The following is a 16837-nucleotide window of genomic DNA, read 5'->3' as shown; positions in this document are numbered from 1 at the left end:
GGGCAGTATCTATCAGTGTGGGTTTAAGGAGAAGGGCTGGACCACCTTCTAGAACTGGGGCTTCATGGAGGGAGAAGGGAGCAGACTGGGGGCCAGTTTCAGCAGAGATGAAGTAGGAATCCGCCCCGCTTTCCTGCGGTGCCTGGCAAAACAATCCCTCAGCATCAGCTGGGTGCAAGTAACAGCAGTGCAAGCAATAAATAGTGATACAAGTAATAAATAGTGATACAAGCAATAAATAGTAATACAAGCAATAGTGATACAATAGTGATACAAGCCATAAATAGTAGTATAAGTAATAGTGATACAAGCAGTAGTGATACAAGCAATAGTGATACAAGTAGTAAATAGTGATACAAGCAATAAATAGTGATACAAGCAATAGTGATACAATAGTGATACAAGCCATAAATAGTATAAGTAATAGTGATACAAGCAGTAGTGATACAAGCAATAGTGATACAAGTAGTAAATAGTGATACAAGCAATAGTGATACAAGCAATAAATAGTGATACAAGTAATAAATAGTATATGTAATAAATAGTGATACAATAGTGATACAAGCAATAAATAGTAGTATAATAGTGATGATAAAAGCAATAAATAGTGTAAGTAATAAATAGTGATACAAGCAATAAATAGTAGCACAAGTAATAAATAGTGATACAGGGGATAAGAGCACAGCCACCACCACTATTGTTCTTCCCCTGTGTCATGAAAGACTTCATTACATTTACAAGGAAGTTCAGGCTTGACTTTTATTGGTTTTTTTCAATTTTTTAAAAAAGATATATTTGACATATAGCATTGTATTAGTTTCAGGTGTACAACATAATGATTTGATGTATGTGTATATTGTGAAATAATCATCACAGTAATTCTAGTTAACATCCATCCCCTTACATGGTTACAAAATGTTTTTCTTGTGATCTTTTAAGATCTACTCTCCCAGCAACTTTCAAATATACAATATTGTTAACTTTAGTCACCATGCTGTACGTTACATCCCTGGAACTTATAACTGGAAGTTGGTAGCTTTTGACCCTCTTCACCCATTTCGCCCATTCCTCACCCTCATCTCTGGCAACTGTCAATACAATCTCTGTATATACACATATATGTGTACATAAGTGTGTGTGTGTGTGTGTGTGTGTGTGTATATATATATATGTATATACACACACACACTACACCTTCTTCATCCAGTAATATGTTGATGGACACTTGGGTTGTTTCTATATCTTGGCTATTGTAAATAATGCCGTGGTGAACATGGGGGTGCAGATATCTTTTCCAGATAGCAGTTCTGTTTCCTTTGGATAAATACCCAGAAGTGGGATTACTGGACCATATGGTAGTTCTATTTTTAATTTTTTTTGGAATCTCCATACTATTTTCCACAGTGGCTGCACAAATTTACTTTCCCACGCACAGTGCACAAGGGTTCCCTTTTCTCCACATCCTCACCAACACTTATTTCTTGTCGTTTTGATAACAGCCATTCTAACTGGTGTGAGGTGATGTCTCAGTGTGGTTTTGATTTGTATTTCCCTGATGATTAGTGATGTTGAGCATCTTTTCATATGTCTGTTGTCCACTTGTATGTCTTCTTTCGAAAAATGTCTGTTCAGTTCCTCTGCCCATTTTTAGTTAGATTGTCTGGTTTTTTTTTGGCTACTGAGTTGTATGAGTCCTTTATATATATTTTGGGTATTGAACCCCTTATCAGAAAAAGAGGCTATCTATTCCCCATTGTATTACTGGCGGGAAGTGTGAGATCATCCATCCCAACTCACAGGGCTGAGAAATTAAACACTTTATCCAGTCATCCAACTAGTTGAAGCATGGCTAAGGTGAAGACATACATCTTTCTATTTTCAGCCAAATGCACATTTTATTACCACAGGATGTTGCTTCTTATGAGTAATGTTTAACTAGCTTATCATTTTCAATTAAGATTCAATTAAGATTTCTGTTTTCAGAAAAGGAAATGCTTAGGAGATTTTAGAAAATGGTATCATTTTCCCCCTCAAACTAGTTTGTTGATTTTTTTCATCTTCGGCAACATGGTGGTCTTGTCTAAGTTTCATTGGAGAAGGAAATAGGAAAACAACAATACTGTGAGCATACACTGAGTCATAGCTTTTCCACAAATGCTTTCAAATCTTGGCTGGATCTGACCCAGCAGGGGACAAGGACCAGAAAGGGTAGGGCTCTTTGTTTTTGAGAATAGCTTCTTTGTTGTCTGCTTGTTAAATAATTCAGTCAGATTTAAATTGGGGGATAATTAGGTGAAAACCAAAAAAGGTAAAAAGTGATAAAAGCTAATTAAAATCTCTGATTTGGGATGTAGTAAGAAAACTGAATCTATTGGTACTAAGGGCTTGCCAGTAAAATTGGCACCTTATGGGGGAGTGTCTGGTAGACTGAGTGTCCCTAAGCTGAAGGTGGTTTGTGACACAGAACTTATCCTGATCATTAGTTGAAGTTAATATCTGTGACAGTATTGCTCTGATTATTGCTTTATACCCAGGCAAGCACACAAAACCTAACAAAGCTACAATACCATGCATTTGGAACTATAATATAAAACACAGTGTTTCTATCCACATAAGTAAACCAAAGAGAAAAATAATAGAATTGAACATGAAATTATTTAAAGTTTATATCAAATGTTGCTGCCCCCAAAGAAGTAAGTGAGAAGCCTGCACACCGCAACAAAGAGTAGCCCCCGCTCGCCGCAACTAGAGAAAGCCTGCGCACAGCATTGAAGACCCAACGCAGCCAAAAATAAATAAATAAAATAAATAAATGTATTTAAAAAAAAAGAACTCCCTTGAGGTACAATTTACATACTATAAAGTCAATGGACTCATTTTAAATATACAGTGAGATGAGTTTAGAAAAACGCATACACCTATGTCACTGGTACGCCAGCCAGCATCTCCATCACCCCAAGTGCCCGGCGGGGGAGCTCCTCCTAAGCCATCCCCCCCTTGCCCTAGACTTCACTGTAGATTATTTTGCCTGTTCCAGAACTTCATATACATGGGAATAGACAGCCCTACGTGTCTGACTTCTTTCACTCAGTTAACCTTTGCAGATTTATCAATATTGTTCTTTTTGATTACCGAGTAGCATTCCGTTGTATGGATGTAACAGGATTTGTTTATCTAGTCACCTATTTATTGATGGGTTGTCTCCATAGGGGCTGTTTTGAATAAAGCTGCCAAGAACACTCCTTGTACAAGTCTTTTTATGTAGTTGGGATAAATACCTAGGGGAATGGCTGGGTCAGATGGCACTTATACACTTAATTTATGAGACTGCAGGTGGTGTTCCCAATACAATGTCCTATCTGTGCCCCCATCACCAACATACAAGAATTCCAGTCATCCCACAGCCTTGCCAACACTTGGTGTTGTCAGAATTCGCCACTTTATCATTCCAGGAGCTGCCTCATTAGTTAATCTTTCGAATAACTACAAGAATTAAACTGTAGTGTGACCTGCTAACACGGTCTAGTGGGAAAGGCAGAAACCAATGCAGCTGACCCTTGAACAATGGGGGGGTGGGAGCACTGACCCCCAAGCCATCGAAAACATGGGTACTGCTATCTCCGCCTCAAAAACAAAGGAAATGGTCCATGACTCAGCCAAGGGCAGGAAGCTGAAACAGTCTGGATGGGATCAGGACTCAACCCCTAGTTCTTTTTTTTTTTTTTTTTTTTTTGCGGTATGCGGGCCTCTCACTGTTGTGGCCTCTCCCGTTGCGGAGCACAGGCTCCGGACGCGCAGGCTCAGCGGCCATGGCTCACGGGCCCAGCCGCTCCGCGACATGTGGGATCTTCCCGGACCGGGGCACGAACCCGTGTCCCCTGCATCAGCAGGCGGACTCTCAACCGCTGCGCCACCAGGGAAGCCCAACCCCTAGTTCTTTTGATTCCACATATTGTGATCTCTAATCAAACACAAACTTTCCCCAAACTTAGTCAACTTAAAAATCTGTAAAATGAAAATACAGGTACTACGCTTATTGAAAAAAAAATTCACATATAAGCAGACCCTTGTAGTTCAAACCCGTTCAAGGGTCAGCTGCAATTATACACTCCAAGCTGCCCTTGATCACAGCAGCCTGCAGGTAAAGAGCAAGGCAGAGGCACAAGCCACCTTCCACCTGCTTTTGCATCCGTCTGCTCACCTGAGCTTACATTTCTGTAAAGTAGAGATTGGGACTTGATTCTGCTGGAGTTCGGGAGGGAACCATCCTAGGTCTCTGAGATTCGGCGTGACTGCATCTGATCTGCTTTGTGCATCCTCTGGCTGCTGTGTAGAGACTGGCCATCAGGAGGATGAACTTAAAAAGGGAACACAGAGACACATGACACAGCCCAGACTCTGATCCTGAAAGCTGACTGTAGGGCGGGAGAGAGTGTAGGCGGAGAAACGGGCAGGTCTGAAAACACCTTAACCAGGAAGGCACCGCGTCAGGTAAGGGAGAAGGCAGCTTTGAGCAGCCAGGCCTCAGGGTGCAGAGCTCGGCACAGAGACAGAGCTGCCCGCTCGCTGCCTGGGGGCAGCAGCCGGGGACCAACCGGGTCCTCAGCCAGATGTTTCAGCAGAGTGATGGCCAGAGAAAGAACTTCTACTCACAACACTCCTGACACCAAGCGCGTGGGTTTTTCCGCACGTCCACCAATCCTCCGACACCAGCTGGGTGTGCTACCATCCACACGGAGTTACCATCACGTCCTGCAGTTGAGGGCTTGGTATCACGGTGCCCAGCTCCACACACCAGCCCAGGTCTCTCACACTTCTGACTTGGGTCCCCACAAGCCCTTTCTTGGGTTCAGTGATTTGCTCACAGAACTCAGGCAAACACTGCTTATGTTTTCTGGTTTATTACCTACTGAAGGATAAGATTAAAGGATACGGACAAACAGCCAGATGAAGGGGCACAGAGGGCGAGGTCTGGGAGGGTCCCGGGGGCAGGAGCTTCCAAGGTCCCGGGGAGTTGGGGATGTGTCCATCCACCTGGAAGCTCTCCGAACCCCATAGTTTGTGAATTTGTTTGGAGGCTTCATCACGTAGGCACGACCCATTGTTAACTCAATCTCCAGCCCTCTCCCCTCCCCAAGGATGGGGGTGGGGCTGGAAGTGCCAAGCCTCTCATCCTGGCTCAGTATTTCTGAGCCATCCTGGAGCTGCCTCACTAGAACAAACATGCTCCCATCACCCAGGAAGTCCCAGGGGACTGCGGAGCTCTGTGTCGGGCGTTGGGGGCAGACACACATCTGTCCGCTAGGTCACAGCTGTGTCACGACAGCCAGGCGGGAGGGGGCGCAGCGGGCAGGGGAGCTGGGAATTGAAGCGGTGGGCATCTCAGCTCGGGTTCTGCAGACACACACCCTCGTTCAGAGTTCACGTGAAGGGTCCCAGAAACAGAGGTGGGGCCCGCCTGCAGGCACCGTGATGGAGGTCTGGAAGTTGGGGTGCGGATCTGTGGGGTGGACGGAAGCAGAGAGAGAGCAGAGGTCTGACCCTGGACTACAAAGTAACCGCGGTGGCCTTGGGCAGGAGCGGGGCGACGTGTCTCCGAGAACGGCGTTCACGTCCTGCTGGTGTGGGCAAAGGGAGGTCACCCTCTGCCTCAGCAGTTCTAGATACAATGGGAGTCAGCGTCCTGCTGAGAGGGAGAAGCGGCGGTCAGTCGGGGGGTCAGCCCCGTGGGATGGTCAAGGCTGGGATCATCCCTGTGGGGATGGGAATGAACCCGAGCGAAGGAAACATCCTCGAGGTTCGTCCTGGGTGACGCAGCTCCAGAAACAGGGGGGGAGAACTAGAAGCCGGGACTGCAGGTGGGGTCAGTCTGAGCCCCTCTGTCCACTGCAGCCTCCTTCCTCTCCTCCGCTGCTCGGACCACTCGGCACCAGAATTCCCAGAGCCTAGACACGGTCCTCCCCCTCCCCCTGCATTCCTCCTCCCCCTGCATTCCCCCACCCCCTGCATTCCCCCTCCCCCTGCTCTTCCTAGCAGTCCTGGACGATAATAAGGTCAAGGTGGCTGACTGCCCAACCCTGAGGTGTGCTGGCCTCTTACAGGATGGCAGGGGCTGCAGATGCCCTACTTCTCACCGGCAGAGAAGCTCAGGCCACCAGGTCAGAAAAACAGATGTACCTACACACAGGAGTGGGGTGCGGGGCGTTCCTTTGGGCTCCTCGAATCATGGCACCTTCCTGACTGCGTGTCTCCTCGGCACCGACGACCCCTGTGCTCACCCTGCTGAGAATCAGAGCTTATTCTGGGCAGGACCAGGGCTCTCCGAGCAGGAAAGAAGCGTCTAGAACACCCGTCCTCCTTCTCTGTCCCTTCTTGGACATTCCTTTCCAGCTCCAGATCCCCAAACTTTGAACCATCCTGCCAGAGGAGAGGAGGTGGGGGGAGGGATGGAGGGAGGGAAGAGACACAGCGCTCCAGCCCACACAAGTCCAGGTGTCACCTGCCGGCCTCAGAGGAGCCTGCATGTGAACCTGAAGCCCTGGGATGGAGGCCTTGCACGCAGCTCCCGACCCACGTCTGCGGCTGGTGAGCGATGCCTGCCCTTCTCGGGGCCCTTCGCCTCCCCCGCTGGACACGGAGCAAAGCGAGAAAACAGCGCGGGCCTCGCGGCAAGGGCTCTGGGAACAGAAAAGCCCTGTCTCCGCCTGGAACAATGCTTCCTTCTCGCCCTCCAGATTCCCGTGACGCCAGGAACAGCAGCCGCGGGACCCGCCTCACTGATCTTGCCGGGTTCCTCCGCCTCGTCGCCGCTTCTTGGCTTTGCTTTCCCTCCCCCGCCCCCTCGTGTCCCGTTGGGCTGCCGGCCCTCGGAGGGGACGCGGGTAGGGGCGGGGCGGAGTGGAGATGCCGCAGGCAGGCTGCGATCAGGGCACAGGGTCTGGGAGCCCCTCCCACTCGCCAGCCACCTCCGGCCCAGCCCGCTGGTTTGGGGCTGAGCGAAGGCACGCACACACCCGCCACAGCGGTCGTTTCTGTAGAGACGGACACGCAGCTCTGGGCAGAGGGTGTGCTCCAGGTCTGTTCTCTTTTCATGCAACGCAGTGTGTTTGAGGTTCATCTCAGCCACTGCGTGCAGTTTATTCCTTTCTGTTCCCGTCCTTTCTGATACTGTTACACGCAGCGCTCTCCTGTGGGACCAGATCACACCTCGTGGCTACAGCCACCCTTTGATGCAATTTGACTTTTCCCAGTTTTGAACTATGTGCACTGTTTTGAACAGTTTGAACTGTTAACGAATTAAAAAATTCTTTTTATGGTCTTTTTACGGGCTTATGTTTTCCTGTACCTTGAAGGAATACCTAAGAGGGGGGTTGCTGTGCTTGTCCTACGAGAAACTGCAAAACAAATGTTCCAAATGATTGTACCATTTTACACTCCCATCAACAATGTGTAGTTGTGATGCTTAATATTATGGGGCAACTGACGGCCATGGGTTACCCAGATTGAACATTTTTTCCAGGTGCTTCCAGAGAAGATTAGCGTTTGAGCCCGTGGACTCAGTAAATGGCCCCCACCCCATGTGCATGGGGATCGTCCAATCAACTGAGGGCTTGAAAAAAACAAAAGACGGAGGAAGGAGAAATTCCCCATTTTTCTGCCTCATTGATGAGCTGGGTCATCTCAGGTCATCTTCTCCTGTCCTCCGACTGGGATTCACACCATCGGCTCCCTTGGTTCACTGGCTTTCCTGAGTCAGGTGGCACATCCTGGGGCTTGTCAGCCTCCATACCTGTGTGCGCCACTTCCTCATATTCAGTCCCTTTCTCTCTCTCTCTCTCCCGCTCTCCCTCTCCCTCTCTCCATATATGTATATAATATCCCACCGGTCAAAGAGGAAATTGCAGTGGAAATTCTGATCCTCTTCCACAGCAGGGCTTACAGGGAATGGTGCTATATCTGAAGAACACTAGAATAAACTAGACAGCACTGGAGGCTTCAATCAGAGTTCTTTCTGCCCCAGCACCATGCCCCACCCACTTCAGCATTGCCCTTCCTGGTGGCCCTGAGCTTAGGGGGTCAACACAGCCATTGTGGAAATGGGGAAGCTGCACTCTGTGCTTCTAGTTATGATGCTGCTACTGTATTGTCCCCATGGTCCAAAATAACATGATTTCTGAGTGAAAAATGATGACAATAGCAGCCTCCTGAACTTCCTTAAGTTTCTTAAAATGCAATTGTGAGCCATCTATTAGAAATAGTGATTCAATATGTTTTCTTGCTCCTGAAAAAAAAAAGTTAGATCCAACTTATATTATGGCTTAGTGAGCATCTACTCTTCCCAGACATCATACTGCGTTCTTTGTATAGTTCTCCCTTTTAAACATCTTATCTATGATGTAGATATTATTAGTCCCATTTTCTAGATGGTGAGATGGAAGCTCAGAGACCTGTGTAAGTCACACAGGATTTTGTTAATGTTAGAAACCAAAATAGGATCCCCACATCGACTCCCAATCCCTTGTTTCATCCATATACAGTATAATTTCCCTCTTATCTCTGCTCCACTAGATCAGAAACACAACATGTAACAGGATTTTCTTGTTGTGTGGTGAACAGAACTAATTCACTTGGTCTTTCTACCTCTGTCCACCATGGCTACTAAGAAAATTGGGTAGGAGAACTTTGAATAAGCTACTCAAAGAGCCCTAGGAAAAGAGACCCCAGATAATGTTTCTGATATTAAAGACACTGAGAGGAAGTATCTTTTTCAATTGATTCAGGCTCTAGTATCTTCCCAGGGTGCTCTAAGATAGGTCTGAAATAGTATTTAAAAACAGCTCAGTCTTTTTCCATAAAATTAGAGAATGCTAATAATAAACATTGCTAAAATATTCCCTTACCTACTATTATTTTTTCCCAACCATTGTAGTCTTTATATGGTAGCTATGATTTATATGAATCACAATTTGCAGGGAAAGAAATTTTACAGAGCATGGGGGCTTTAAAGGCACTCAACGTTCAAATTAGCTTTCTGACATTTCGCTACATTGTCTTCCTTCTATAAACCTAGTGAATGGTACCCTAGATCTTTAAGGTGTCTGGCAGTTCTAACGTTCTGACTTTAAATTACTTCTATGATTGAGAGATTTGGGCAGGAGATGGGAGAGGAGCTTAGGGCATGACTCATCTGTTTACCTTGTTCACCAGGTAACAGGCAACATTCTTCAGCTGTCATTTTGGTTTGTATTCTTGTTTAAGATGCTTTGTCTCGAGTTTTGTCCTATAGCGAAAATTAGAGCAATAATATGCTTCCTTTTTTTTTTTTTTTGCGGTACGCGGGCTTCTCCCTGTTGTGGCCTCTCCCGTTGCCGAGCACAGGCTCCGGACGCGCAGGCTCAGCGGCCATGGCTCACGGGCCTAGCCGCTCTGCGGCATGTGGGATCTTCCTGGACCGGGGGCACGAACCCGTGTCCCCTGCATCGGCAGGCGGACTCTCAACCACTGCGCCACCAGGAAAGCCCTATGCTTCCTTTTTTAAATTATAAAACAAAGAAATGCTCCTGGCAAACAATTCCAACAGCACAGAAGGGAATTCTTGTTTATCTTAGGCGCTTCTGTGAGGAACCAAGCATATGCGTGGATTTTTAACCTCAAATGGGCTCGTAGTATAAGGATGATTTTTAGGCCCAATAAGCGCTGAAGGGTGAAAACGCAGGGTCAAGCTCTCTCTCTTACAGCATTGCTTTTTGGCTCTTACAAGATACGGAATTCTAGAACCCATGTTCACCGTCGAGGGAAAGGTGAAAATGAGCGCTTTCCAGTAAAAGGCAAGCTTTAAAAATTGTCTCGGCAATATGTGAAATCATTGCATTTCCAAACTCCAAACACTTGGCGGGCCTTGGGGCAGCTGACCTTCTGAAGAGCCAGGAACGCCCCTGCTGGCAGGGCCAGCGAGCGAAGGGAAGGGGTGGGTGCTCTGGGGACAGCGAGGGGGGTGGGGAGATCTAGGGGTGTGATCTGCCGGGCGGACTCTGCCCACGCACGCGCAGCCCGAGGGCTCCCCGGGGAAGTGATGGGGGTCTGGGGGTCTGGGGGTGCCCTGCCTGGCGCCTCCCTGCCCACGAGTGAGCAGCCCGAGGGCTCCGCGGGGAAAAGACACGGGTCTAGGGACCCTGTCGGGCGCCCCCAGCCGACGTGGGCGAAGCCAGGCTGGGCTTTGAGCCGAAGGAGGGGGTGCGAGTGGCCACGTGGCTCCGCAGGAATGCGCGGGCGCGGGGGCGGGGCGCCGCCGAGGAACGGGCAGGCACGGCAGCCAATGGGTGCCCGGCACCGCCCAATCAGGCCAATCACGGCGTGTGGGTGGGCCGGCCTCCCTGTGGGCGGGGCGGGGCCCGGGCGCATCCCGGTGCCGCGGACAAGAGGAGGGAAGAGGGGTCCTCGGAGGGACGGCGGGCCGGGGTCCTGTCCCAGCTGCAGGGTGAGTGTGTGCCGGGGGTGGGTGGGGGTCCTGTGGGTTGAGCGCGGGCGGGAGGCGGATGGCGGATGGCGGGTGGGGGTCCTGCGGGGTGAGACCGGGTCGGAGGCGGGCGGGGGTCCTTGAACGGCGCCTCCAGCGAACCCACCTATCGCGGGGATTCGGAGTTTCCTTTTTTTCCTTTGAAAGTTGCACTTCTGCCTAACTCCCCCGAATTGGCCAGATCCCACCGCTCCTTGAAGTCCAGGCTGCCCGCCCGCCCCAGGTTTTGGGTGACTGTGCGAGGGCCACTCGGGGTGCACCCTGCCCCCGGGCACGGACCGTGCAGGTGGCGGAGCTGAGGCCCGGGACAGCCTCCATTTACCGCGAGTCCCGGCGGTAACGGGAGCCGGGTCGAGACCCCACCGGCTGTCAGGAGGGTGCAGGAGGGACCCCAGGCCGGGGCCCCAGTGACGTTGCAGGAGGAGTGGCGAGTTGGGGTGTTTAGGTGGGGAACAGTCATGTATATTTTCCGATAGAGGAAAAAGTCCTTGGCCCACTTTAGGGTGAAAATAATTACTATTGTACTGAAAAAACCCGTACGTGTTTCCTCCCCCTCCCCCCATCTACCATTGCCGGGGAGACTGAAGCGGGTGTGCTGCCAGTGGTCGGCAGGTGCCTTGCTCATCCCCACCTGGCCACACCTCCCCTCTGGGAGACCCTCGGTTTGAACGTAAAAATCTGAGTAAATGTTTCAGCTTTTAATAGGACGTGAACATTCTGAGAAAGCAGCAGACGTACCTGGTGCAATGTAATATTCTTTTCAATTACTAGAGGTAAAAATTCTCATTAACTCAAAATGCAATGGATTTTTAGCTCAGCTCTTCTTTGGTTGAGCCACAAAGTAAAAATAAAGTAGTCATCAGTGTTCTGGATTTTGTGCAAGAGTTACTTGATATCCCTTCAGGTAGAACTTTGGGAGGGATAACGTTTTCACTGTTCATTTATTGCTTAAAAAATATATTTTGGACAATTGTTTTCTAGGAAATAACTTTTATTATAATGGAAAGATGAGATATACTCTGTGTAATTTTAAAATATAATTTACCCCTTAAGCTCGCACCGTGTTTACTTGATTGGCCTTGGGATATGATTTAGTGGCCACATGTGCAGTTAGGTGACTCAGTGACTCTTTATGGTTTCCTGATTTCACGCCATAAGAAAAGTCACTCATAGAAAGTGGTATTTCGTAATAGATTAGTCTCTCCATACAGGCCAGATTCTATCAAAGCAGTTATAGACATTTAGGGATGAGGTAAAATCCAAAGTTATTCAATATAGCTTTTTATCTTTTAAAAGTCGAACTTGACTTTCTCGTTTTACCAAATTTGTCATCTTGTTATTTTGACGTGCTGCGTTTTCTCTGCAGCTTTTCGGGCGGGGTTAGAAGAACTTCTTGACTCTTTGGGAATTCTTGGAGATCGAGGGATTCTGGTGGCATTTGGACCCTGGGCTGAGTTCTGGAACCGCTCACCCCACCCTGGGGAGTCAGGTCCCCACAGAATTTGTTTACTCACTTTGGAAATTGCTGGAACGCAAGTGTGTGGAAATGCGCTTTAAAATAAGGACGTTCTGCATAAGTTAGAGCAAAATAAAAATGCTGTGAGTTTGGCTGTATTACTCTGTAATATCAATAATACAGACCCCTGTTGAAAAATACAATGTTCTTATTGCACAAGGCATGATAGAAAAGCTGCAATGAAAAATTCACATCTTGGGATATTCAGAGCATATTCATCTATACGTCATACATCATTCATAGTTTGCACAGGTAGAAACATACGTGGAGTGAAACAAGATAGAAGGGGAACATAGATGTTAAACATTTATGGGGTAGGGTTACTGCTCTCTCAGTTAAGCCTTCTGGAAGTGTAATTTGAGAAAACGAGGCGGGAAGTTCTGGGAGCTTTACGGTACAGAGGGGCGTGCAGGTCTGTGGGTGGGGGGCAGGGCCAGCTCTGGGGTGATGGCTGTGAGCAGTGAGGCACAGGAGAGCTGGCAAAGGACCCTCTTATCTGCCACCAGCCCCTACCCACCATACCCCACCTCGTTGTCTCTCCTTCCCAACTCAGGCTTTTCAAAGATCCAGACATCAAAGTTTGTTTTTGCTGCTGCTTTGTTTTTGTGTGCACGGTTTCAAAACTTTGATTATAAAAATGAGCTGTCATGGCACTGGTGTTATTCTTTCATTTCCTGTTCTTCTTTATATCATGAAAGTAATGCGTACCTGCTAGTAGAAGGTGCTTTCTCTGAGTTGTTGATGTTTTATGGTTTCATTAAAGAATGTTCAAAAGATTTTTTTAAAGTTTTTATCTTTTTTTTTAGGTTTAAAGTGTTTCTCTTCCATGAGCTACGTTCTGATACTAGAAATTACTTTTTGAAGTAAAATGCAGCGCCAAAAGCTTCTCCAGCCTTGCAGTGCCCTCGGGAAAGGGAGCTGTGAAGAAAGGTCATGGGTGGGTGAGGGTGATGCTTTGCACTCCCGCACAGATGGCTGAGCTAGCCTTCCACCGGTGGGGGTGGTGGCTAGTGACCTGGTGGCCTGTCCGAGACTCCAGGGTCTTGGCTCAGTGAGTCACCTGTGACCCTGAACTGGGCATTTAGGAAGAAAACAAAAGGAATAGGTGAGGCTTCCCCAATACTCTGTACACTGATAGCTACATGGAGCAGCGGACCTTTTCACACGCGAGGTGTGTCAGGGTCTTGAGGGCAGGCTGTGCTTCCTGGGCTGAGGTTTCGCTCTTTTTCTTGGGCTGGAGGCCAGCAGGCTGTGGGGAACCAGAGCCTCATGTGTGGACATCATCTTTTTTTTTTTTTTTTTTTTTTTTTAAGAAAGCACTGTGGACATTCAGAGTCCAAAGTCAAACAGATACGAACTTTGAACTTGAGTCATTTCTCAGTCTGCGATCCCATTTCGGGAGCCAGAGGCTGCTTCTGGGTGAGGAACGCCGAGCTCTGAGGGCAGGAATCTGGCGTGTCTCTTCCCTCCCTGTGTGTGCAGGTCTGAGCCTGGCCGGGTAGCGGCGCCTGCTCCGGGCTGGAGCTCGTCGTGGGGTTGGCCGCCTGCTCCCTCCCGAGGATGTAGACTTGGCCCCTGGCCCTGGCCGGCCGGCCCTCTTGCTGCAAAAGTGATAAGATGTTGACTCATGCTTTGTTCTCAAGCACTTGGCTCCGCAGGTCGCTGGGAAGCGGCCACATGGGCAGTACCAGTTCACGTCCATCAGGGAAGCTTGGGCTGGACGTCACCTCCGTGGCCAGGGACTCAGCCAGTGGGGCCCTTCTCCCAGAGCAGTGCCGGGCATGGGCCTCCGTCTCAGAGTTCTTGTCCCGGCTGGCGTGCCCTAGATCGCTTTTCAGTTGGAACTAAAATCAGACTCAGGCTGCTGGGGTCCATGCTCTGCGGAGGACAGAGTCCCCGTCTCAGGTCCAGAGCCGGGGTCTGGAGGGAGCCCACTGGGCCTGCCGCCGGCCTCTGCTCTGCAGGAGCGTTTAGACACGTGCTGCTCCTGGTGATTTAATAGGAAGGAATGAAAGGTGCAGCATCTGCCAGACGACAGAAGTATTTTGGAAACGAATCCCAGGTAGTTGCAGGCCGGAGAGATTGTTTGCAGGGTGTGCGGCCGCTGCAGCCAGTCTGGGCCGACAGGAGGGCATCGGGACCCTTGCCTTATCTCTTGCTCGCCCCGGAAGAGCCGCCGCCTTCTCCACCTTTGTGGGAGGAGGGTGGGGACCCCGGGGAAGGTGAGGAGGGTTCACACCAGGGTGCTGTGCCCACGGCTCATTCCCTGCCGGCGCCTGGGCGTGCTCCGTGGCCCCGTTCCCTGGGCGCGCCTGCCGTCTGTCCGGAGCTTCCAGCAGGGAATCCAATGTTAGGCCATCACCTTAGGCCTCCGTCTCTCCCCTGATGAAATACATTCAATGTCATTTTGTTTTCATGCGTTTTAAAAATCAAGTTCTTGTACTTAAACTTTAAAGAAAAGGAACAACCTTTTTACAGATGGGAAGAGGTGCAGGTGGTCACGTGATGCAGCAAATCTGGAAGGGATTTATTAATTTGATGGATATTTAGTGAGCACCTACTGGGTGCTGACTACCAAGTGCCCTCAGTCCCAAGACTAGGCAGTGAGCAGATGGACCAGGTGCTGTTCTCATGGGGCTTGTGTCCTGTGCCCGGGAGACACTATAGACAGGAAAGTAGATAGTACTTTAGATGATGATAGAAATAAAGCAGGAGACAGGCCTGGGGGTGCTGGGGGGAGGGGCCTGCTGCTCACAAAGGTGGCAGGTAAGGCCTCACCGGGAAGGTGATGTTCGAGTGAGGACCTGATGGAGAGTGACAGCCGTGCTCATGTCCACCCAAGAGCATTGCGGGCGGAAGGAGCAGCCCGTGCAAGGGCCCTGCGGCAGGAGTGTGTTGGGAGCAGCAGGAAGGCTGGTGGCCGCAGTGCTGAGTGATGGAGGCTGAGGCAGGACTCCACCTTGGGGAGGAGACAAGTGACAGAAAGGGGTGCGAACGCTGAGTGCAGCCTCGAGAAAGTTACAGAGGAGCAGGAATGGGGGAAGGGAGGCCAGGTACAAGGCTTTTACAGAAACTCAGGCAAGAGATGGATGGTGGCCACGGAGGGAGGGAGAGACGGCTCACCTCATTGGGGGTGTGCTCTGAAGGTGGAGCTGACAGCATTTGCTGGTGGATTAGATGGTGGGGGGAGAGAGAGGGAGGGGGGGGAGGAGAGAGGGGGCGTGGACAGATATCTTTGTGATATCCTGGTTTTACTTCCTTTGAATAAATACCCAGAGATGGGATTGCTGGGTCATATGGTAGCTCTATGTTTTATATTTTTGAGGAACTTCCATACTGTTCTCCATAGCGGCCGCACCGATTGACATTCCCACCAACAGTGCAAGAGGGTTCCCTTTTATCCACATCCTCACCAACACTTGTTATTTCTTGTCTGTCTGTTGATGGCCTGATGATTAGTGATGTTGAGCATCTTTTCATTTGAATTTCTTCTTTGGAAAAATGTCTATTCAGTTCTTCTGCCCGTGTTTTCAAAAATCAGATGGGTGGTTTTTCGGCTGTTGTGTTGTATGAGTTCTTTATGTATTTTGGACATTAACCCCGTATTAGATAGATAATTTGCAGATATTTCCTCCCATTCTGTAGGTCGTCTTTTCACTTTGTTGATGGTTTCCTTTGCTGTGCAGAAACTTTTTAGTTTGATGTGGTCTCGCTTGTTTATTTTTGCTTTTGTTACCTTTGCTTTTGGTGTCAAATCCAAAACCTCATCACTAAGACTGATGCAAAGGACTTTATCACCTGTGTTTTCTTTTAGGAGATGTATGGTTTCAGGCTGTACATTCAAGTAATTAATCCAGTTTGAGTTAATTTTTGTGTATGGTGTAAGGTAGTGACCCAGTTTCATTCTTTTGCATATAGCTGTCCAGTTTTCCCTGCACTAATCATTGAAGAGATTGTCCTTTCCTCTTTAACTGTTCTTGCCTCCTTTCTTGCAGATTAATTGAACATATACACATGGATTTATTTCTGGGCTCTCAGTTCTTTTCTATTGGTCTATGTGTCTATTTTTTTGCCAGTACCATTCTGTTTTGATTACAATAGCTTTGCAGTGCAGTTTCAAGTCAAGAAATGTGATGCCTCCAGCTTTGTCCTTCTTTCTCTTGGCTATTTGTGTGTTTCCATACAAATTTAAGGATTGTTTGTTCTATTTTTGTGAAAACAAAACCATTGGAATTTTGATAGAGATTACATTGAATCTGTATATTGCTTTGAGTAGTGTATAGACATTTTAATGATAGTAATTCATCCAGTCCGTGAGCACAGAATATCTTTCTATTTATGTGTGTCTTCTTCAGTTTCTTTCATCAGTGTCTTATAGTTTTCAGTGTATAGGTCTTTCGCCTCCTTGGTTAAATTTTTTTCCTAGATTTTTTTCTTTTTGATGCAATTGTAAATGTGATTGTTTTCTTAATTTCTCTTTCTGACAGTTCATTATTAGCATATAGAAATGCGACAGATTTTTGTATATTGATTTTGTATCTTGCAACTTTATTGAACTTGTTTATTTTAACAATTTTTTTGGTGGAATCTTTACGGTTTTCTATATATAATGTCGTCAGCAAATAGTGACAGTTTTACTTTTTCCTTTGATTTGGATGCCTTTTATTTCTTTTTCTTGCCTAATTGCTCTGTATAGGACTTCCAATACTATTTTGAATAAAAGTGGTGAGAGTGGGCATCCTAGTCTTGTTCCTGATCTTAGAGAAAAAGTTCTCTGCTTTCCATTCTTGAGTATGATGTTAGAT

The 16837-nt window shown here is 48.0% G+C and overlaps 1 protein-coding gene across 3 annotated transcripts in view; it reads left to right on the top strand.

The window, feature by feature from the left end:
- Positions 1–10392: 10392 nt before the first annotated feature.
- ARHGEF10 (Rho guanine nucleotide exchange factor 10) overlaps positions 10393–16837 on the top strand; it is an 88599-nt gene continuing 82154 nt past the window's right edge. For all 3 annotated transcript variants that reach the window (XM_060085739.1, XM_060085740.1, XM_060085738.1), the window contains exon 1: positions 10393–10477. The gene's annotated coding sequence lies outside the window, so the exon portion shown is untranslated. The remainder of the gene's footprint in view (positions 10478–16837) is intronic.

Source organism: Mesoplodon densirostris, chromosome 20 (genome assembly GCF_025265405.1).
Source record: "Mesoplodon densirostris isolate mMesDen1 chromosome 20, mMesDen1 primary haplotype, whole genome shotgun sequence".
Lineage (NCBI taxonomy): Eukaryota > Metazoa > Chordata > Mammalia > Artiodactyla > Ziphiidae > Mesoplodon > Mesoplodon densirostris.
This window is presented reverse-complemented; position numbering and strand designations above follow the sequence as displayed.